This window comes from Lissotriton vulgaris, chromosome 7 (genome assembly GCF_964263255.1).
Source record: "Lissotriton vulgaris chromosome 7, aLisVul1.2, whole genome shotgun sequence".
Taxonomy (NCBI): domain Eukaryota; kingdom Metazoa; phylum Chordata; class Amphibia; order Caudata; family Salamandridae; genus Lissotriton; species Lissotriton vulgaris.
The window spans coordinates 1,751,934,965-1,751,957,151 of record NC_141695.1 but is presented as its reverse complement, the minus strand read 5'-3'; the positions used below and the strand labels follow the sequence as shown (position 1 = coordinate 1,751,957,151).

General features: G+C 49.1%; 1 protein-coding gene across 2 annotated transcripts in view; it reads left to right on the top strand.

The window, feature by feature from the left end:
- The first annotated feature begins 208 nt into the window (after positions 1-208).
- LOC147706572 (uncharacterized) overlaps positions 209-22,187 on the top strand; it is a 30,702-nt gene continuing 8,723 nt past the window's right edge. Inside the window, exon 1 of one of the 2 annotated variants that reach the window (XM_086933053.1) lies at positions 209-268. The gene's annotated coding sequence lies outside the window, so the exon portion shown is untranslated. Of the gene's footprint in view, positions 269-2,099; positions 2,175-22,187 lie in introns of those variants that run through there. The other variant, XM_086933051.1, reaches the window with a different exon arrangement.

Sequence of the window (22,187 nt, the reverse complement as noted above, 5' to 3'; positions counted from 1 at the left end):
TAGGACGCTTGAAGTATACGGCTTATTTACATTTTTTATGTATTGCTTTGTTTCCTGTTTCATTTAATTTCTTGCAAAATAAAATAAAACTGTCTGAAAAAGAAATCTAACTACTGAGTTACTTTGCTACAAACCACATGTTTATCAGTTGCACTTCCTCAAAGTCTGATATATCTGGGGCGAATTTGTGCTTTTAGACTCAGGCGACACCGACGGTCATCCGGAGCGACATGAAGAGACCAGTGTCCGGGCTGGACCAGAGGGACAGGTATGAGATTCTACAGCCCGGGGTGTACTGATACAGAGCCTGGGGTGTACTAATACAGAGCCCGGGGTGTACTGATACAGAGCCTGGGGTGTACTGATACAGAGCCTGGGGTGGACTGAGACAGAGCCCGGTGTGTACTGATACAGAGCCTGGTGTGCACTGATACAGAGCTCGGTGTGTACTGATACAGAGCCCGGTGTGTACTGATACAGAGCCCTGTGTGTACTGATACAGAGCCCGGTGTGTACTGATACAGAGCCTGGGGTGGACTGAGACAGAGCCCGGTGTGCACTGATACAGAGCCTGGTGTGCACTGATACAGAGCCTGGGGTGTACTGATACAGAGCCCGGTGTGTACTGATACAGAGCCCTGTGTGTACTGATACAGAGCCCGGTGTGTACTGATACAGAGCCCGGTGTGTACTGATACAGAGCCCTGTGTGTACTGATACAGAGCCCGGTGTGTACTGATACAGAGCCTGGGGTGGACTGAGACAGAGCCCGGTGTGTACTGATACAGAGCCTGGTGTGCACTGATACAGAGCCTGGGGTGTACTGATACAGAGCCCGGTGTGTACTGATACAGAGCCCTGTGTGTACTGATACAGAGCCCGGTGTGTACTGATACAGAGCCCGGTGTGTACTGATACAGAGCTCAGTGTGCACTGATAAAGAGCCCGGTGTGCACTGATACAGAGCCTGGGGTGTACTGATACAGAGCCTTGTGTGTACTGATACAGAGCCCGGTGTGTACTGATACAGAGCCCAGTGTGTACTGATAGTGATACAGAGCCTGGTGTGTACTGATTCAGAGACTGGTGTGTACTGATACAGAGCCTGGGGTGTACTGATACAGAGCCCGGGGTGTACTGATGCAGAGCCTGGGGTGTACTGATGCAGAGCCTGGGGTGTACTGATACAGAGCCTGGGGTGTACTGATACAGCGCCTGGGGTGGACTGATACAGAGCCCGGTGTGTACTGATACAGAGCCCGGGGTGTACTGATACAGAGCCTGGGGTGTACTGATACAGAGCCTGCGGTGTACTGATACAGAGCCTGGTGTGTACTGATACAGAGCCCGGTGTGTACTGATACAGAGCCCGGGGTGTACTGATACAGAGCCTGCGGTGTACTGATACAGAGCCTGGGGTGTACTGATACAGAGCCTGCGGTGTACTGATACAGAGTCTGGGGTGTACTGATACAGAGCCTGCGGTGTACTGATACAGAGTCTGGGGTGTACTGATACAGAGCCTGGTGTGTACTGATGCAGAGCCTGGTGAGGGTGTGAAATCTGTTCGATGCCAGGGCAGTGACGTCACAGCGGCGGAGGTGGCAGAGCGAAATCTGTTCAAGGCGATGTCAGTATAACTCCTTTCAGTAAAGGGCCGGGCGGAGCCGGACAGATGGGCATGGACCCCCCCCCCCCCTTCCTGGGTGGAGCCGGACAGGTGGGCATGAACCCCCCCTCCCTCGGGGGGTGGAGCCGGACAGGTGGGCATGGACCCCCCCCCCCCCTTCCTGGGTGGAGCCGGACAGGTGGGCATGAACCCCCCCTCCCTCGGGGGGTGGAGCCGGACAGGTGGGCATTGACCCCCCATCCCTTTGGGGAGGGGGTGGAGCCGGACAGGTGGGCATGAACCCCCCCCTCCCTCGGGGGGCGGAGCCGGACAGGTGGGCATGGACCCCCCCCCCCCTCCCTCGGGGGGCGGAGCCGGACAGGTGGGCATTGACTCCCCGACAGGTGGGCATGGCCTCTCGCCCAGGGGGCCGGCTGGAGGCGGAGTCCCCCAGCTCTAGCGCCTGGCGGGCGGGCGGGCGCCTCTCTGAGTCGGAGCAGCGCTCGCAGCGCCCCGTGCACAGGAAGGAGCCCTCGTCTTCAGCAGCTCAGCACATCCCTCCCTCGTGAGTGTTTCTGTTTCTCCCGGACCCGGTGGTGGCACCGACTCCAAGGCGCCGGGTCTCACCCTGCAGGTCCGTGTTCCTGCAGGAAGCGGCTCTCCCTTCAGATGCATGCGTTTGGCACAGGCAGAGACAGACCTCCAGATCTGCCTTGAGAGGGATCAGTCGCCCCCCACCTCCCTTGCATGCCTGGCTGGTCTCTGTGCTGGCCACGCCCCCTTCTCTCTTTCTTCCCTTTCCACCTGTGCTCAGATCAACACACATTCTCGATTGAGCAATGACATGAAACTAGTTTCGTAGCCGAGTTCAATGCTCCTAGAGTCGGTGAAACCGAAAGTGCAGCTGCTGTGCTCTGTCATGGTGGGAAACCCCCCACGTCCCATGACCACCTTTACGGATTCTCTATCTACCCCCTGCAAAGTGCCCCTTATCGCTCCCATCATAAGATATTGCTAAACACAGCGCCCCCCTGAGGGCACAGCGCCCCCTCTCCACAGGTCAGTGCCCGGTGCGACCGCACCAGCCACACTGCCCTAAAGCCGGCCCTGGAATCTCTGCACAGAGGCAAGATAGTGCCCGCTCCGCCCCCCCACCAATAATACTCGCGCGGCGCAAAATAAACTGGCCACACGAGTTTTGTTGGGAAAAACAGTTAGCTGTAGGTTTGTTTCGTGCAAGGAGTGCCAACGCGGTGGGTTAACGCACGAGCGATCCAAGGGCGGGCAGCGGAGACTCACCTAACCTCCCTGCCCGCCCGATGAGCCAGCTGCACCGTGGCCAGCCCAATCGGTGCTAGCATTTATGCGGGGGTTAACCCCTTACATACCATTGACCCATTGACCATAACTTACTCACGCCTTTTTAAGGGCGGAGCGTATCCAGGCAAGCCCCCGTTGCTCAGGCTTACAACCACCTAAAGGACGAGCGGGGCGCCGTCGTTTTCAACCAGGATCCTGACGTATAGACACCTGAGATTGTGACGTAATGCTCCCCTATTGTGCTCCTGAAAGAGTACCCCTCGCACCAATCAGCCTCCGGGTCGCCCTGTAACTCCACCTGCAATATTAATGTATACATTCATGCATTAATTTCGTTAGACAGCCCCCCACTGGCATGGAGGGTAAGCAGATGGGAGGGTAACAGCGTGTCCAATGGGGGACAAAGAGGGTGGTCAGTGGGTGGGGGCAGGTATAAGTGCCTGGCCCCAGCCCACTGGGCACCGGAAATGACGCCACAGAGGCGCCAGACGTAGGATTGCCCTTTAGCTCCGCCTCAGCCCTGGATGTGGCCGCGGCGGCCGCCATCCTATCCGGGACCCCCCACCAGGGCAGGCTCCTTAACCTCCTGCAACGTGAGCTTACCTGTCCTAGCTGGACAATTTACATCTGTGAGAAGTTGGCCTGGTATATGCTGTCCACTAATTAAAGTGGGCACCTCGTACCAGTCCAAACGCCCCTTATTGATGATTAGGTTAAAGACAACCTTTTATGAAAGCAATCCTAGTGGTAGCTGTGGAGAGCAGCCTTCAGGCTATGTCTCAAAGGAATGTAAAGCAGCTCGTTTTAGCAGATCTGAACCTCCTGAATGACTTAATGAAAGAAGAACCACACAGGTGTTATTATAAAAATATGTATTTATTACTAGACACTCTCTACTAATCCCTTTATGAGATTAGAGCACAAGATACACAATATTAAATCACTAGAACAACAGTAAATAGAACAATACACAGCAGGCTCCAGGGGGAGAACGAACCCTATACTAAGAAAGTGGTATAACAACCACGACTTGACGAGACACAGTGCCTAGGGCACGTAGAATCGGTGGGACCCCAAGGAACCACCCAAGGTAGTGACATAGGGGTCCCACGGAAGACGGGTGCAGTGTGACAACACAGCCGCGAGCTCCGTACAACTCTATGGGAAAGTCATGGTTGGAATTTTAAAGATTAAGGATACTTAGGAGTGGACTTTGACCAAACCCTTTTAAACACAGAAGGTTCTAGGGGCCAGATGTAGGTAAATGAGATTTACCGATTTTTAATTACCGAATTTTACCGATTCGGTAATTAAAAATCGGTAAATCTGAGGGGTGGATATGTAGGAACATCCAGATGTTCCTTTTACCGAATCGGTAAATATCTGTATTTACCGATTCGGTAAATACCGACCGGTAATGCCCCATTCATTCCTATGGGCTTTGAAGCCCATAGGAATGAATGGGGCATTACCGGTCGGTATTTACCGAATCGGTAAATACCGATTCTGACAAGGGTGCAGGGGGTGTCACTTTGACACCCTCTAGCACCCCCAAAAAAGGTTCGGGGGCCATGTGGCAGGCATACCTACCCTAAGGGCAGGTCTGCCTGTCATATGGCACAGGTGTGCATGCACACATGTGCATGCACACCAGAATCGGTATTTTACCATCAAATAGTATTTGATGGTAAAATACCGATTCTGTAATGCTTGTGGGACTCAGAAGAGTCCCACCTACATATCAATTTTACCGAATCGGAAAAAATACCGATTCGGTATTTTACAGAATCTGTAAATTTACCGATCGGTAAATTTACCGATTCTGTAAAATACAGGGCCCTACATCTCAAATTGCATTTACCGGTCGGTAACGGCCGAATTCGGCCGTTACCGACCGGTAAATGCCTACCTACATCTGGCCCTAAGTCCAGCACCCATGTGAGCACCGGAGTACTCGTGTTACCTAACCCAGGGAAGCTGGGTGCATAGGTGTCAAATGGTGTCGGGAATCTTCGTCGTTTTCAATGGCGTGATGCGAAGAAGTGCTGCTGCCGTGAAGATGAAAAGTGTCCGGAGTGATCCAGGCCTGGATCAGAGCTGAGAAGAACCTGAAAGCAGAGGGGACAGAGTCTGGGTCACTTTGCCAGTGACCAGGGGCCCGATATACGAATGCCCACCGATGTCGGGTGCTTCAGGTGAGAAGAGGTGAAGCTTGATTCTGCAGCCATGGGAACCGGGAGACATCGAGGATGACCAAATTCCGCAGGCGAGCTGTCCCACAAAGGATGGTCAGTGTCCGGATTGAACACCAACAAGCCTTGGCAACTGCAACCCACACAGTCAGGGGAAAGATGCTTCGTTGAGGACCAGCAAGGTCTTGGATACTCTCCAAACTATGGAGAGTCAGGGCACGTCTGGAGCAACCAAGAAAGCCCACTGAAAGTCAAAGTTAACTTCACACAGACACATAGGTCAACGGACCAGGGATCGCGAATGGACCTCGAGAGGAATCACAAAATACTAGCCCACGGAATACTCGTGGAGTGTAGGCCAGTAATCTTTAGTGGAAACACTGCTCGGGATCAGGACTAGAAGTAGCCTAAAGCACAGCTTCAGGGGTTACCAGAAAGCTGATTAATTAATTAATTAATTGTGTGCTTGTATAGCGCAGGAATCACTCCCGAAGGGGTACCTCCGCGCTTCGACCGCTGCGAAACCCTTCCTGGCTTCCCTGAGAGATGGTCCCTTAATGGGTATCTCCAGGGTGAGACCAGGCATCCCCGGCGGTCTGGTGGGGCCGTTAGTGAAGATGAGGCAAGCTAGTGCCCAGAGTTGCCGAGTGTGATCGCTGATCAGAGTGGGCACCAAGGCGAGAGAATTATCGAGTCCGCTGACCCTGGTCCAGAAACCTGCCGCGTCAGGAATCGAACCCTGGTCCCGGGCCGTCCTCTGCTCTCGGGTCTGCCGCCTCTAACCAGTGAGCCACACTACTTCACTGATGAATCAGGGGTTCGTGTTGCACGGTCCCCACGAGGGATACGGGTCTCAGGTTTGCTGAGAGCACTAGTCGACCTCGGGGACACTCGGGAACCCACCTCCTGTGTTGCGAAATTCTTCAGAGTCGTCAGGAGCTTCGGCGATGCAAACCGGTCAGATGCGTCTTGGGGCCTGCCTTGTAGGGGTGTAACTCCTTTACTCCAACGGAGCTTCTTCAGTTGTCGAGCAAAGCGTAGATCGTCGAAGGATATTTGGTTTCTGTAGCAGCGTTTAGTCCAGGTAAATCTAAAGTCCTGTAGTTAGGGTTCCTACTTTATACCCAAGGAAGGGGTGGGACAAACTCTTGGGACCCACCTATGGGAGGGTCAGGACAGAGGGGTTGTTATACCCATTTCCTTTGTCCGGTTTAGCGCCAGAGCAGGAGCAAATGGCTCCTGCAACCGGTTTGAACTGGGCTATGCACAGGGACACCAAATGTGCCCCCAGTGCAGACATCAAAGCACTCTCAGAGTGCACCCACCCAGACCCAATACACTAAAGCATGCCTGGGAGGTGGGTACACCTTCCTGTGACAGGAAGCCTATTGTCCAGCCTCCCCTGCCACATCAGTGGTTCTACAACGGAGGAATCATACCTCTCACACCAGTTACTGGTGTGGAGGTATGATTCCAAGGAGTTTGACACCAAATACAAAGTGTTTCTGTGCAGCCATTTTAAAGTTAGCATTTACCGTGAGGTTATAATGCACTTAAGTAAATATGGTCTGGCTGCATCACCAACAACCCCGGAGGATAGATTCCGAAAGGCTGCACAGGGGCTCTGCTCATGCCTGGGCACCCTCTCACATAAAACCCAGCACCCTGCCTTCAGGATTGATAAGGCCTGCCATAGGTTTATATGTGTAGTGATATAAGGGAGATATTGTATTGTATTGTATTGTATTGTCATTTATAAAGCGCGGTTGCTGCCCAAGGGCGTCCAAGCGCTGAGGCATAAGACAGAACTGAGTATGACGGATGGGTTTTAAAGTTCGGTGGACCTCGCAAACAGGTAGGTTTTCAATTGTTTACGGAAGGAGAGTAGGTTTGAATTAGTCCGGAGCTGTAGGGGGAGTGAGTTCCACATCCTAGATGCGTTTAAGGAGAACATCCTACCTCCGGACCTAGCTCTCCTGATTCTGGGTACCACTGCCAGGAAGGCCTCCGTAGATCTAAGGTTTTTGCGTGACTAATTTGTCTGTGATAGCTGGGCCCGACTTCCAGAAAGCTCGGTGGGCAATGCATAGTGCCTTGAATGCCACTCTCTGTCTTACTGGAAGCCAGTGTAGGCTGTTCAGTGCGGGTTTTGCTGACTGGGTCCGTGGGATCTGTGACAGGGTGCGGGCCGCACAGTTCTGCACCACCTGTAACTTTCGCAGGGTCATCTCTGGAGCTCCAACATACAGGGCGTTGTTCGAGTCTAGCCGGGATAGAATCAAGCCCTGTATTGCCACTTGTTTGGCTTCCATTGGTAAGAGGGGGAGAACTTTCCTTAGTGTTCTTAGTAGGCCAAAGCATGTGGCAGATAGTTTGGTGGCCTGAGTGGAGAAGGAGAGGTTTTTGTCAAGCCAAACTCCCAGGCTTTTTACGCTGTCCTTGGGAGCTGGGGGGGGTACCCAGGCATGGGGGCCAGAGGGGGGTGAAAGACATTGGAGATACTGAGCCCAAGAGCATGAGCTCAGTTTTGTCTCCGTTAAGTTTTAAGGAGGAGCCTGTCATCCACTCCTTAACGTCCTCAAGGCATTTCATCAGGCCTGCTGACATATGTCTGGTACCCTCTTGAGCCAATGAGACCACTAGCTGGGTATCGTCGGCATATGATACAATTTTTATACCGTATGGTTCGACGATCCCGGCCAGTGGTCTCATATAGACATTGAACAGCGCAGGGCTCAATGAGGAGCCCTGCGGTACTCCACAGTTCAGAGATTTACTGGCTGATACTGTGTCCCCATCAAAGATCTGGAAAGATCTGTTGTTAAGGAAAGATTCAAACCATCTTAGAGCATCGCCTGTGACGCCGATGTTGCATAGGCGATTCAGCAAGGTGGTATAGCTGACCGTGTCGAAGGCCGCGCTTAGATCAAGGAGGATCACTGCCACTGATCCTCCCTGATCTAATATCTTTCGTGACTCTTCGGTTATTGCAAGCAGGGCAGTTTCAGTGCCGTGCATGGGCCTAAAGCCTGTCTGGGTTGGGTCCAGGAGCAGATTATTTTCCAGAAATTGTACTAGCTGGGTATTTATGTACTTCTCCAGCACCTTACTTACCCAGGGAAGTAATGAGATTGGGCGGTAGCTGGAGTGGTCTTCTGGGTTGAGAGTGGTGTTTTTTAGCAATGCCCGAACCATGGCTCTCTTCCATCCAGTGGGTACAGTACAGGAGGAGATGGAGGAGTTAAGTAGGTCTAGTACCACGGGAAGTGTGGCTTGGCTTGCCTGGAGTAGTACCTCCGGAGGAGCCGGATCGCGGGGGGAGCCAGATTTGACTTGCCGTGCCAGTTTATCAAGGATGTTCAGGTCTAATAGAGGGAATCGTTCCAGAGTGGGCTGGTCTGAAGGGGGGAAGTGCTCACAGGAGTATGATTGGATGTTCCTGAGTTGCTGGCTGCTATCGGAAAAGCGGAGTATATTTGAGAGACTTTGTTATGAAAAAAATCTGCTAACTCGTTACACTGTTCCGGCGTTTTTGTCAAAGGGGGGGCAGTATTCACTTTGATGCAGTTTTTTACTATGTTGAAAATCTCCTTCGGTTTTGAGTTGGCTGCCATAATTTTGTCTGCAAAGTAGGAGGCCTGTGCCGTCCTAATCCCGCTTCTATAGGTTTTGATTGCCTCTTTATATTGGGATTTTTTGTCAGGGTGGAAATCAAGTCGCCAGGCTCTCTCTTTTTTCCTGCAGGGGCGCTTTTGGTCTCTCAGGGTATCTGAGAACCAGGGTGCAGTTTTGTGTGTCTTCTTTGGAATAGATTTCCGTAGAGGAAGGATAGTGTCTAGCGAGTCCCTGACCCAACTCTCATAATTTTTATTTGCTTAGTTGGGGTCTGTGCAGAAAGGTGGGGAGGAGCGTTCTAGGTTGGTAGTCCATTGCTCTATAGAGAGTTTTTTCCAGTTACGCTTGGTTATGGGTTGAGGGTTGGATAAGAAAGACTTATCGGTGAGCCAGGAAAAAGGGACCAAGAAGTGGTCCGACCAGGGAAGACGAATAGGTTGCCCCACTATTAGCTCAGTGCAGTTGCTGAATATTGGGTCTAAGAGATTACCCTTTTCGTGGGTGGGGGCTGTGACCAGCTGGGTCAGTTGTAGGGCTGCAAGATCGTCGATTAATTCCCTGGCAATAGGATCTGTGGGGGAGTTAAAATGGAAATTAAGATCTCCTAGAACCGTGTAGTTGGCGGAGGTTAAAATTCGATTGGCTAATATATCTGGTAAGGATTTGTGAAACAGCTTAGCTGGTTCTGGGGGCCGGTAAATCAGAGTGCCAGTAACGGAGAGATTCGCCGTAAGGTCTATGCTGAATGCTAGGCTTTCGCACTCAGCAATAGCTTCGGTAGTGGTGCGACAACAGTACTTTTCTTTTAAGATGATAGCCAGGCCTCCACCTCTCCCCTTAATCCGGTCTAGTCTGTGAATTTGGAACCCGGGGGGTAAGGCAGAGACTATATCTGGCTCTGAATGAGACGTGAGCCAAGTCTCCGTCAGAAAGATGGCATCTGGGTTGTACTCCTCTAACAGCAAGGCAATTTGGGTGCTGTGCCGCGGTAGAGATCGGCAATTAAGCATGTACATATGAAATTCCTGTGCCGTGGCTGGCGACACAGAATTAACAAAGGAGTGTTCACAGCCGGGGCATCGAGTGGGGAGGTCAGCTGGGAGATAGGCGTGTGGACATAGTGCAGCTGGGGTGTTCCTTATATTCTGGATGGCCGCCGAACTGTAGGTCTTAGACTGGGGGGCGTTAGGGGCAGGGGCTGTGGCCCCTGGTCCCGTCTGGTCGCGGACGGGCGCAGACGGGCTTGCCTTTGGCGCGCCTTCGGCGCACCGCCGGCGCGCCCGCTGCGCCTGTCCGCTGCGCTTCCGGAAGCTGCACATTCTTTGTGTCAGTGGGATAGTGAGATATAGTGAACCTATATCTCAGTAAGGGGTGCATGCACCACCTTACACAGGTTGCAGTAGCATACCTCTGGTGTCAGTTTGAGTGGTCTCTCAGGGGTGGCATAATACATGCTGCAGCCCCAGGGAGGCCTCTGGGGTACCTATGCCCTTGGTACCTAAGGTACCATATACTAGGGACTCATAAGGGTACCCCAGAATCCAATCTAGAGTGTACCTAAAGCACATTCAATCAATTTAGAGGAGAAAGCAGCTGGGCTGGGGTCCTGGATAGCAGGATCTCAGTCAGTCTAAGTCGAAAACAGTGAAACATCAGCAAAAAGTGGGGGTAACTATAAGAAGCAGATCTTTCTCTCCAACACCATCTACCTCTGCAGGTGTTCCCCGTCCCTATCCGGGGAACCTTGTGATGTTTGCACTAAAGAAACCAGGCCTAATTTACCAAGCCCTTATTTTATTTGCCTTTGAATTGGAGTTGAACTAAGCCCTCCTGCTTGGTGGGCTTGTACATGGCTAAATTCCCATTCTGTAAGCAGGTTCGATGGCCGCCACTTAAATTGGGATCTACTGTTCTCTGTTTGAACCACAGCTTTATTTACCCATCCGTAGGCATGCTCGATGACCTCCCCGGAAGTTGGGAAAAACTGTACTCTACTTGAATGCCAATTGTTTTTTACTACCTTGTATCTTTTTGTGCTATACCCACTGATTCCCCAACGTTTGGAACCGCAGCACACTTGTTAAATGAAAACTCCCACACCGCCTAGCTACCATGGCTATGGGCGGGTAAATATTTAGCTGATGCGACCTGTAACATGCCCTTGATTCCAGCGCGCACTTACTGTGCTGAATTTGACCAGACATTTGCACGGACCTTTTTATTGATAAACTATGGTGAACCCATTAATGGTGGCCCCAGCAAGTGCTCAACAGGTGCCAATGCTTTTTAACTGAGAATGCAAGATGTGTACTGGTGATTGTCATCATATGTGCTCCAAACCCATATTTCTCAACACTATTGGGACCACCGCATACTTTCTGGGTGACATTAATGCACCCGCCTGGCTGCAGTTAATAGCGGGAACCCTTTACCCACACTCATCATCCAGGTATTCTGCTGCATTTCATGTCAGCCTTACAACAACAACAACAAAGGAGTTTATAAAGCGCCTGGTGACGCCATCACGGCGTGTCCCCGCGCTGTGGAAAGAAGTCAAGACCAGAGTAGGGTGTTACAGGGAAAACAGGTGGGTTTTTAAGCTTTTCCTGAAGGCGGTCTCCGAGTCCGCTAGTCTGATCTCCATAGGGAGAGCGTTCCATTCCCTGGCGGCCATAACCCGAAATGAACGGCCACCCATTCTGGCCTTCCTGATACGGGGTTCTGTGAGCAAGCCAGTTCCCCCAGAGCGGAGAGTTCTATTGGGCTCATAGGGAATAGCTAAGTCATTCATATAGGGAGGAGCTTTTTGGGAGATGATCCTATGGCACATTAAGAGTGCTTTAAAGAGAACTCTTTTTTTATGGGTAGCCAGTGGAGGGTATCTAGAGCAGGTTTGGATGGAGCTCTCTTGGGAAGTCTAAGGACTAGACATGCTGCTGTGTTCTGGAGGACTTGAAGTCTCCTGATGTTATTTTGCGATGTTCCAAGCAGAAGCACATTCCCATCATCTATTCTAGAAGTCACTAGAGCCTGTGTCATAGTGCGCCTCGCTTCAAGAGGAAGGAGATCAAGGGTACGGTTCAGGGTCTTCATGACCCCATAGCATTTACCGACCACCCTGTTCACGTGACAGTCATAGGAGAGTTTGGGGTCAACCCAAATCCCCAGATTCTTGGCTGCTTCACAGGGGGTGGGTAGCGGCCCCAGACACGAAGGCCACCACTCCTTGGTCCAACTCGTATCCCTGCCTCCCATAACCAGAACCTCTGTTTTCGAGCCATTGAGCTTCAGGCAGTGTTGGGTCATCCAACCTGCCAGAGCCTGCATGCAAGATTTAAAGTTATTTGCAGAAACAGAGGGGGCTTGGGATAGGGAGATGAGAAGTTGAGTATCGTCGGCATATGAAACTAATTTAATGCCGAACGATTGAACCACTTCAGCCAAAGGGGCCATATACAGGTTGAACAGGGTAGGGCTCAGGGCAGAGCCCTGAGGTACCCCCTGTTCCAAGGCAATGCTGTCAGAGAGAAAAGCGCCTCTCTGAACCTGGAAGCAGCGATTGGTGAGGAAAGCCTTCAGCCAGCCCAATGCTTCCTGGATGACCCCGGCTTTGTTCAGACACTGTAGCAAGATGGAGTGTGCTACAGTGTCGAACGCCGCACTAAGGTCCAGCATTATAAGTGCCATAGTCTGTCCTTCATCTACACCTGCCCGTAGGGTTTCGGTCGCTCTCAGCAGGGCGGTTTCGGTAGAATAACCTGACCTGAACCCTGATTGGGAGCTGTGGAATGCACCGTTAGATTCTAGATGGGCCATGAGTTGGCTGTTAGCTATTTTCTCAGCCACCTTCGCCAAATAAGGTAGCAGCAAGATGGGCCGAAGGTTTTCCAGAGTATCCTGACTGATGTTAGGTTTTTTCTTTATAGGCAGCACAATGGCTTTTTTCCATTCCATAGGGAGGGTAGCCGTGGAAAAGGAGAGTTGGAGGATGTGCCTGAAGTAACGCTCAAGGACCTCCAGACTGGCTGCAAGTATCTTGGGGGGGGCAGGGTCCCGGGGAGAACCAGACTTAATGTTCTTACAGATACTAGTTAAAGTAGTAGTGTGAGGAACAGAGAAGCTGGTCAGGCATTTTTTAACATGGATGAGCTCCAGATTTTCAGTGAAGTCAGAGCCTGATGGCAGGTCGGTGGAGAAATTAGAGTAAATGGTAGTGATTTTGTTGGCAAAGTATTTGGCAATATCATTGCATTTCGCAACCGAGTCATTGTGGGCATTGCTCTCGTTGGTGACTACCGAGATTTCTTTAAAAATTTTAAAAAGCTCCTTAGAGGAGTTTTCTGCTTCACCAATACGGGTCTTATAGTGTAGAGCTTTAGCGGAGCGGATCAGTTTATAATATCTCGCTTGCTCTTTCTTATAGTGGTCTTTTGCAGTGGGGCAGAAATTGACACGCCAATCGCGTTCCAGTCTTTTACAAGCGGTTTTAGCATCTTGAAGTTCAGATGTAAACCATGGGGATGGTTTTCTCAGTTTCTTGTTGGTCACTGATCTCCGGATGGGAGCGGTCTCATCAAGGGCAGTAAGAATAACATTTTTTAGGCAAGTGTAGGCGGTCTCACAGTCGGAGCCTTTAGGGGGTCCAGCCGATTCAAGCTTGTCGGCAAACGTGTTAGGGTTAAAATTTTTCCACTTGCGACATTGATAGGTCTGCAAGTTTTCATTCTTGACTTCAGTCTCGGTCGCTAGTATATGTAGGGGAATTATAAAATGGTCAGACCAGGGAACGGGAATTGGAGGAAGCACTTTTACTCCGTTCCAGTTACCAAATACGGGGTCGAGCAGGTGACCCTGTCTATGAGTGGGGCTTTGATGTTTAAGATCTAGCTGCAGAGAAAGTAGTTCTGCTTACCCTGTCACCGTCTGACTGCGTTCCATAGATGCCGGGTCACCCTGCTGCCGTTCCCACCCTAGCGTGAGTGGCCCAGTGCCCAACATCTGCTAATGTATAAGAATGCAGACAAGGGATGGAAAAGCTTCTGGGAGTCCAAACAGGATGTTCATGATCCAACCTCCAGTCTAGCTGCGGACTTTTGATGGATGCTGAGCAACCAACTGATGCACCCCCCCCCCCCCTCCCCTTTGGCGTCGTTTGCCCGGCGCCCTTATTCTGATACCGCCATTGCCGGAATGCAGACCGCAAGGCAGCTTATTGCTGGAGAAAACCCTGTCTAACTGAGCGCACAGACATTGATTGCCCCCTCATAAGTATGGCGGTATTATCTGCTTTAGTACACTTTGTGTTCACTGCCCCTAAGACCCCTGCCCTCTTTCCAGCGCAACCACTCCTACTCCACCTGGCATACCAGCCATGGGTCAGCAGTCTCTAAGTTAAACGTAATCTGGTACCCACTGGCTTGCTGAGAGCACATTCCCGTTAACTGACCACTAAGTTGCACCTCGCCCGTTATCGACACAACTCTATTGACTAATCGTGCCACAGTCCAGTACCCGCGGGTCGCCAGTCTTGCGTATTATTATTCCAATGACGGGATCTAAGACTCTGTTTCATGTTTTGACGCAGCCCACCTTTTTGTGGGTCCGCTGGGACCCCTCTGCCTCACTGCAAGTAACCGCGTCACTTGCTACCGCTCCCTTCCTGCACTTGACTGTCACTCAAAGGCACCTGGCAACAACATGGTGCATTGCAGCTCGATGAAGGGCTTATTCCAGGCCAAAGGTACCAAAGACCGCGTTTTCAGCATTTACACTTTATATAGACTCCAGTTTGTATGAAGTGTGTGTCGATGTCATGACAAGGCAGACCCAATAGCCTATTCTTCGTTGGTGACTATCCCATTCAAACTTCACTGGTTCCCAGTATCCACGATAATCAAATTCAAGGCCATGATTCTGGCCTACCGGGCCCTAAAGGGAAAGTGTCCCGGATACCTTAAACAGAGGCTACGTTGCTATTAGCAAAATCGGTCTCTAAGGTCAAACTCACAAAATCTGCTTTTCACCCCCGCTTTGCGAAAGCCCATCTGGGCGGTAGATCGTTTGCAGTGAGGACGGCCAAAATGTGAAATCTCCACCAAGCTGCTTCAGAGACCTGCTTCAGAAAAGCGCCGAAGACCTGGCTCTTTAGGCCCGACTAGGCTTGGGAGCAGTGCTCGGACTTCTGTGCGCGAAATGCCTGCTGGAGGCGCGCCGGGACACCTCTGATTGAGGTAGCTGTTTGCGCTTTATACGTTTCAGTATTATTTTTATTATTACTATGATGTGTGACTGCTCAATCATAGGTGTGCTTAGAAGTATGTGACATGAAGCAATGGTGCCCTCATGTAATTACAACACATACGGAGAGAGTAGGGTCCAAGGGAAATATTTAGAGACCCAATTACAGTTATAGCCCCTTAGCAAGACACTGTATAGAAAAATAATAACTGTGGGTCTAGGGAAACTCAAAACTCTGTGTTCAAAAGATGTTGTGTCCACTACTTGATACGCTTGGACCCATCACTCTGTGATATGGAATCCCATCAGTTACACTATCTGGACCGCCCTGTTTATCATCATTTGGGCCAGTCTCAGCAAGTGGTATGTCCACAACGTACAATCAGTACACTCAGATACAGGTAACTGAAAAGCAGTGCACAAAAGATAAGTGAAAGTGAGGGGTTAAAAATGGATAGTGGGTGCAAAAATGACTTTAATGGAGAGCAAACCACTTCCAAGATTAAAAACGTGGAGTGCAAAATAACAGTAGTTCAAACAAATATCTACTGCCTGTTTTATAAAGGTCGACATGTTTCTGCAGTTGCGGATACTGTGTGTATCACCTGCTTCTTCAGGACCAAAGTTAAATTTTGCTACTGCTTCAAAAAAGTGAGTGTGCGTATTAAAGAAATCAAACAAACATTCAGGATATCCCCTGGTCAGGCCTGCTCAATGCTCCTGTTTAGTAGAAGCTAGAGTTTGAGAGACCGGCGCCGCTCCTCGCCTGGCCACAGCTCAGGAAATAGGGGCACCGCTCTATCCGTCGATACCCCAGTCAGGCATCTGCGCTGTACGGGGATGGCAGTAGCAAAATTTAACTTTGGTCCTGAAGAAGCAGGTGATACACACAGTATCTGCAACTGCAGAAACATGTCGACCTTTATATAACAGGCAGTAGATATTTGTTTGAAATATTGTTATTTTGCACTCCACGTTTTTAATCTTGGAAGTGGTTTGCTCTCCATTAAAGTCATTTTTGCACCCACTATCCATTTTTAACCACTCACTTTCACTTATCTTTTGTGCACTGCTTTTCAGTTACCTGTATCTGAGTGTACTGATTGTACGTTGTGGACATACCACTTGCTGAGACTGGCCCAAATGATGATAAACAGGGCGGTCCAGATAGTGTAACTGATGGGATTCCATATCACAGAGTGATGGGTCCAAGCGTATCAAGTAGTGGGCACGACATCTTTTGAACACAGAGTTTTGAGTTTCCCTAGACCCACATTTATTATTTTTCTATACAGCCCTCATGTAATTGCCATTTGTCCCTCTGATCTTAAAGGACATTTGTATGTTCAGTTCAATCTGTACTCTGCACCCAGTCTTCCCAGGCTATTAACTGCGAGTAATGTGAGCAGCTGCTGGCATTAATTGGAGGAATATGTTTGCAACTTGAAGTTTTTCGCCGCCCGCCTTAAAGTGTCTTGTTGTCAGCAATTAGGTACCTAACTTCTATCTCTTCCCCCTGGAAAGATACAACAGTCCGCCTCGGTCATGAAAACCTAAATAAGCACAAATTGTACCATGGCCGTGCCTCCAAATGTCTCTGAGGCGGGGCATCAGGCAGTCTGCAACGTGGGAAGGGCTCTACTCTGTCATAATGAACAAAAAAAGACACATCAAACCTGCAGAGGCAAAATGAGCTATGATAACCTGGCCCAAAATCTGCTTCCCCCTGCTGCTGAACTGGAAACATTTTGCATGGAGGTGCCTCTGGTGCGATGGCCTTAAGTAACAGATGCCCCTATACCCTGCTTGACTAAACTGTGCCATCCTAGGTAATTGTCTGATTTTTTGGGGTGTTTTTTGTTCTCTCTTCCCCTTGTACCTTCATTTGACATAAGGGCACCCTGAAATACATGTGGTCAATACATCCACTGTATAAACTGTCTCTTGTATTGGACTGTCGAGCTATAATGTTCTCCTTCCATCAAACGAACCCAGAGGATTCCTGCTCGATGTTCTCTGAGAGGGGCCAGTGATGCCCCACCAGGAGTTTATTGACACATTTGAGGAAATTACAAATGGCTTTTAAATACCCTCGTAATCAAATTAGGGTGAATGTAATACCAGTGCTAGGGGTGGACTAGTGGCTGCTGTGGACCTACTTACAACTACTCTACCCGGGCTCCATCTCCGTTTCCTAAGCCCCAGTTTCACACACCTCGTAAGACCCCCATGGATTTAACAGAATTGAAACACCAAATAGGTTCAGCTCCACTTTACTATCACACTCTGCAGTCCTTTTGCCTGTACGAGAAAAGGAGTTAAGTTCGGCGCTCTACCATATCACTCAACAATGCTATTGCTTTAAATTAAATAAAGGTCTGAAACCGGTCTTTCCACTTATCAGCCCTTCAAGTCAGGCCAGCTGCTAATAATTATTTTGGCCTGGGATGGCGGAACCACAAATATGCGGGCTTGCAACACACCTGAAGAAAGGAGTGCCAACCAACTACCCATCCGCAGTAGCAGAGAGTCGCGCAGCCACTCGCAGGCCTGATTACTAAACCAGGTTACGTTTATGGGGTGGCATGGGGCGTTCTGAGCATGCCTGCCACAAATGCCACTGCCACACCCTGGTCAGTTCACCCAGCCGTAGGGTAGCATGCAAAGCTAAGCCTCGAAGAAATCGCCTGTCCCTGCAAGCAGACCAACCTCGCCCTGCCCCCCGAGCTGCCCGAACTGTCAGTGCTACATACCGGCTGCCAGGCAACTCACCCCACCCAGCTCAAGCCAGCCGGACATGACCCAGTTCACGGCAAAGAATAATAGTCAGCACTGGGCCAATCATCCCTTATAACTGAAACAAAGTATCGATTGAAAGACATGCTCATTTATTGTACAAGTCGTACCCGTTCGACTGTCCCAAGGTGGACCTTAAAGGAACATTATCCTGCACCATTGTCAAATGTGCCATCTGATCGCCTGAAAGGATTGTCGAGCCCCCCAGTGGCCTGTTGATTCTGGCCAGAACCTCGAGGCTCTCTTTGGCATTGGATTAAAACATTTACGCTGGATTCTGCGCGTGGCAAAGCGCGCCGGATAGTTCTGCCTCTTCTCTCATTGAATTCTTCTATTTAATCAACCAGTAACATTGGGCCTATCGCCAGCCAGGACCATTGGCTTTGTCACTGGTTGGTCGTTGCATAAGGTAAATAAGCAACAGCCATGGCTACCTGGTAAGAATATTGAAAAGGCTTCCATTCTGTACTGATGAGATTGAGCAAGCTCTATCCTGAGTTTCTTTGAATTACATTACAGTCTCAAACTCCAGAAAACTATGGGCCCGATTCACAGAACTTACTTAAGACAAAATCCTAAACTTACTACTTTTTGTATTCACAGAAGGCATTTAGTAGTAGTAAAGTTAGGATTTTGTCTTAAGGCTGTCCTACGTTTGTCTAATGTCTGTCTTAAGTCTGTCTTAAGTCTGTCCTAAGTTTGTCTTAAGTTTGTCCAAAGTTTGTTTTAAGTCTGTCTTAAGTCAAACTTAAGACAAAATCCTAACTTTACTACTACTAAATTTCTTTTGTGAATACCAAAAGTGGTAAGTTTAGGATTTTGTCTTCAGTTAGTTCTGTGAATCGGGCCCTACACCTTTATCGCCATGTTAGTCCTGTGGGCACATGCTGCACAAGGTATCCGCTCGAGCAGTTCGGCCCCTAGCTGGCTCGCACCCAGTGCTCATCCCTTTGCCTTGGAGCCCCCGCCCTGGGCCCCAGGCGAATGGCACAGTTTGTCCCCCGCTCGCGCCAAAAGTGTGCTTTTGGCCGATAGTTGTACATTAAATACATTGTGGCTGTGTACTTTCACAATCAGGCAAGCCAGAGTTCTTAAGATTGTCCTTCATCTGCGAGAGTCTGTTTCCCCCAAAACAAAATAACAACTTCCGGACTGGTGCTCGGGCGTGAGCCGCCAGGGGTCGCTCTGCGCACCTCAGGGCGTGAGCCGCCAGGGGTCGCTCTGCGAGCCTCAGTACAGACGCACGAGGCTCGGGTAGTCAGGGCTCTCCGAGCCAACTGTTACATTTGTTTCGTTCGACTTTATAAAACCCCCCAAGGAGATCCCACTGACTTCCTCCAGAGCTAAATGCCTCGTGAACCGACCCGTCTGGATTAAAAAAGTGATTGCTCTTACAGGTGTACTGCCCAATTTGATTAGGACCCCTTAACCGACCAGCCACTTGCTGGCTATAAACATGCCTTTAGGGAGCAGGACCCCTCTTAACCCGTTCCATGCCACAGTGGGCATGTGCGGAGGACGGTATGTAACTGTTACCAGGGATTTTTTACAACGCATACCATTACAACGCATACTATTACAACGCAGGTCATTTTACAACGGATACCTTTACAACGCATTACACTACAACGCACATACTATTACAACGCATACCATTACAACGTAAGTATAATTATAGGTAAGTTTATCTTTTTTTATAAACATTTATTAGTGGTATTTTGTTATGGGGTACAGGGGTATTTTTAGGTTTTAGGGCTGGGTTTGGGTTTTGGGGTACAGGGGTATTTTTAGGTTTTAGGGTTGGGTTTGGGTTTTGGGGTACAGGGGTATATTTAGGTTTTAGGGTTGGGTTTGGGTTTTGGGGGACAGGGGTATTTTTAGGTTTTAGGGTTGGGTTTTGGGGTACAGGGGTATTTTTATGTTTTAGGGTTGGGTTTGGGTTTTGGGGTACAGGGGCATTTTTAGTTTTTAGGGCTGGGTTTGGGTTTTGGGGTACAGGGGTATTTCTAGGTTTTAGGGTTGGGTTTGGGTTTTGGGGTACAGGGATATTTTTAGGTTTTAAGGTTGGGTTTGGGTTTTGGGGTACAGGGGTATTTTTAGGTTTTAGGGCTGGGTTTGGGTTTTGGGGTACAGGGGTATTTTTAGGTTTTAGGGTTGGGGTTGGGTTTTGGGGTACAGGGGTATTTTTAGGTTTTAGGGCTGGGTTTGGGTTTTGGGGTACAGGGGTATTTTTAGGTTTTAGGGTTGGGTTTGGGTTTTGGGGTACAGGGGTATTTTTAGGTTTTAGGGTTGGGTTTGGGTTTTGGGGTACAGGGGTATTTTTAGGTTTTAGGGTTGGGTTTGGGTTTTGGGGTACAGGGGTATTTTTAGGTTTTAGGGCTGGGTTTGGGTTTTGGGGTAGAGGGGCATTTTTAACATAAATTTACAAATAATAAAATTGAAATTAATTTAATTAATAATTGTAATAAAAAATTATATAACAAATAATTAAATTAAATATTTAAATTAAATAATACATAAATAATTATTTACATTATATTTTAAAATTATATATTATTATTATATACTTACCTATACTTACGTTGTAATGGTATGCGTTGTAATAGTATCTGCGTTGTAGTGTTTTGCGTTGTAAAGGTATCCGTTGTAAAATGACCTGCGCTGTAAAAAATCAGTTGTAATGGTATGCGTGCTAAAAGTACGCGTTGTAACATCATATATCCGCGGAGGACGGCCGGGGGCCGTCCGAACCCCGCCCACTCATTAATTCGCCCACACCATGGCGAAATTCGTGCTGCGATCAACGCGCTAAGGGCAGGACGCTCCTGCACCTCACGCCCAAAGAGGCGTTCCTTCGGTCCCTGACCTTGTCATCCATTGGCACTTGTGCACTTTCTCACACAGCATCAGCATTACAGAAAAGCAAGTGGGAAACGCTCCATCCCTTGGATACCACGAGTAGGGCTGTTCCCACCGGGTTGTCCACATGGAGTATGCTTGTGGTGATTGTCTCTGCAGATCAGGGTGCTGACACAAGATCACAGTCCACAAGTTAAAGTCCTTTTTGACCAAGATACCAATGCTATAAGTGATGGGCGGTAGTGTAAAGCAGTTGTAATATTTTTATGAAAACTACGAGCATGAATGCGACTGGCGTTCTCTGAGAAGCTGTCTGCTTTCTGGGGAAATTTGCAACAAATACTTTAACCATTCATTTCTGTAGTTGACGTATGTACTTACTTACAGTCTTATGTGAATTTAGAGATTACCTGCTAGTATCTTTTCCTTGAGTTAATTGGCAACTTGTCTATACGCAACTCTAACCACGGGTATCTGTCGTAAACTTTTATACTTACTACCCTTCTGTTGTGAATTTAGAACTTTTCAGATTGTTTCTTTAATGTAACTCATGTACTCTGAAGTCTTTATGTAATGAAACTGGGGGCAAATTATCAAGGACCGGTGTTAAAATTATTGCTGTTTTACCGATAAAACGGAGATAATGGGCTTGATAATACGCCCTTGTTAATTCCCATAGAAGCCCAGGTTCACACCAGAACATGGGCTTCCATAGGAATTAACAAGGGCCTATTATCAAGCCCATTATCGCCGTTTTATCGGCAGTTTCTTGCCGATAAAACGGCGATAATTTTAACACCGGTTCTTAATAATTTGCCCCCTGGTCCTTTTGTAACGCGCTCCAACACCTTCAGGTAAAGTTTGCGCTAAATAATATTGCATTAAATTTATCAATACATAAACCGAATAGCCTGCTCTGTGCCCACCACCTTTTCAAAGCGTGCAATATGTGGCGGACAGAGCCAATAGTTATGCCACGCTCAGCCAGGAAAATGAGCCGGCCGGCCAGACAGGGGGGGTCACCCAGAGTGCAAGAGCCGTGGCCACTAATATAATAGTCCGCACCCCCCCCAACAGGATTATATGAGGCCCAAAGGAAGGGTCCTCATATGTCAACACCGATGGTTTGCTCGGAAATATGTTCCGGAACGCCGAAAGGAATGCCCCTCGGGCGGATCCTGCACCTAATTGCAAACGTGGATCCTTGTTGGATGGTGACCGTGAATGATCCGTTGGACCAGCAAAGTATGGTCTCACCCGAGGAGCCCCTGGCTGCGCCTCAATCCTCGTGATTAGAGTCCTGGGGCCATATGTAGGAAAATGGCAATTTGCGATTCTCAAATAGCGATTTTTTGCAAATCGCAATTTGAGAATCGCTAAACCCTATGTATGTAGGATTAGCAAATAATTTTGCGAATCCTACATATTCCTTAATTGCGATTCGCAATTAAGGAATACCTCCCCATTCATCCCTATGGGCCTAGAGGCCCATAGGAATGAATGGAAAGACATTCTCAATTTGCGATTCCCCTTTAGAGAATCGCAAATTGTGAATGCAA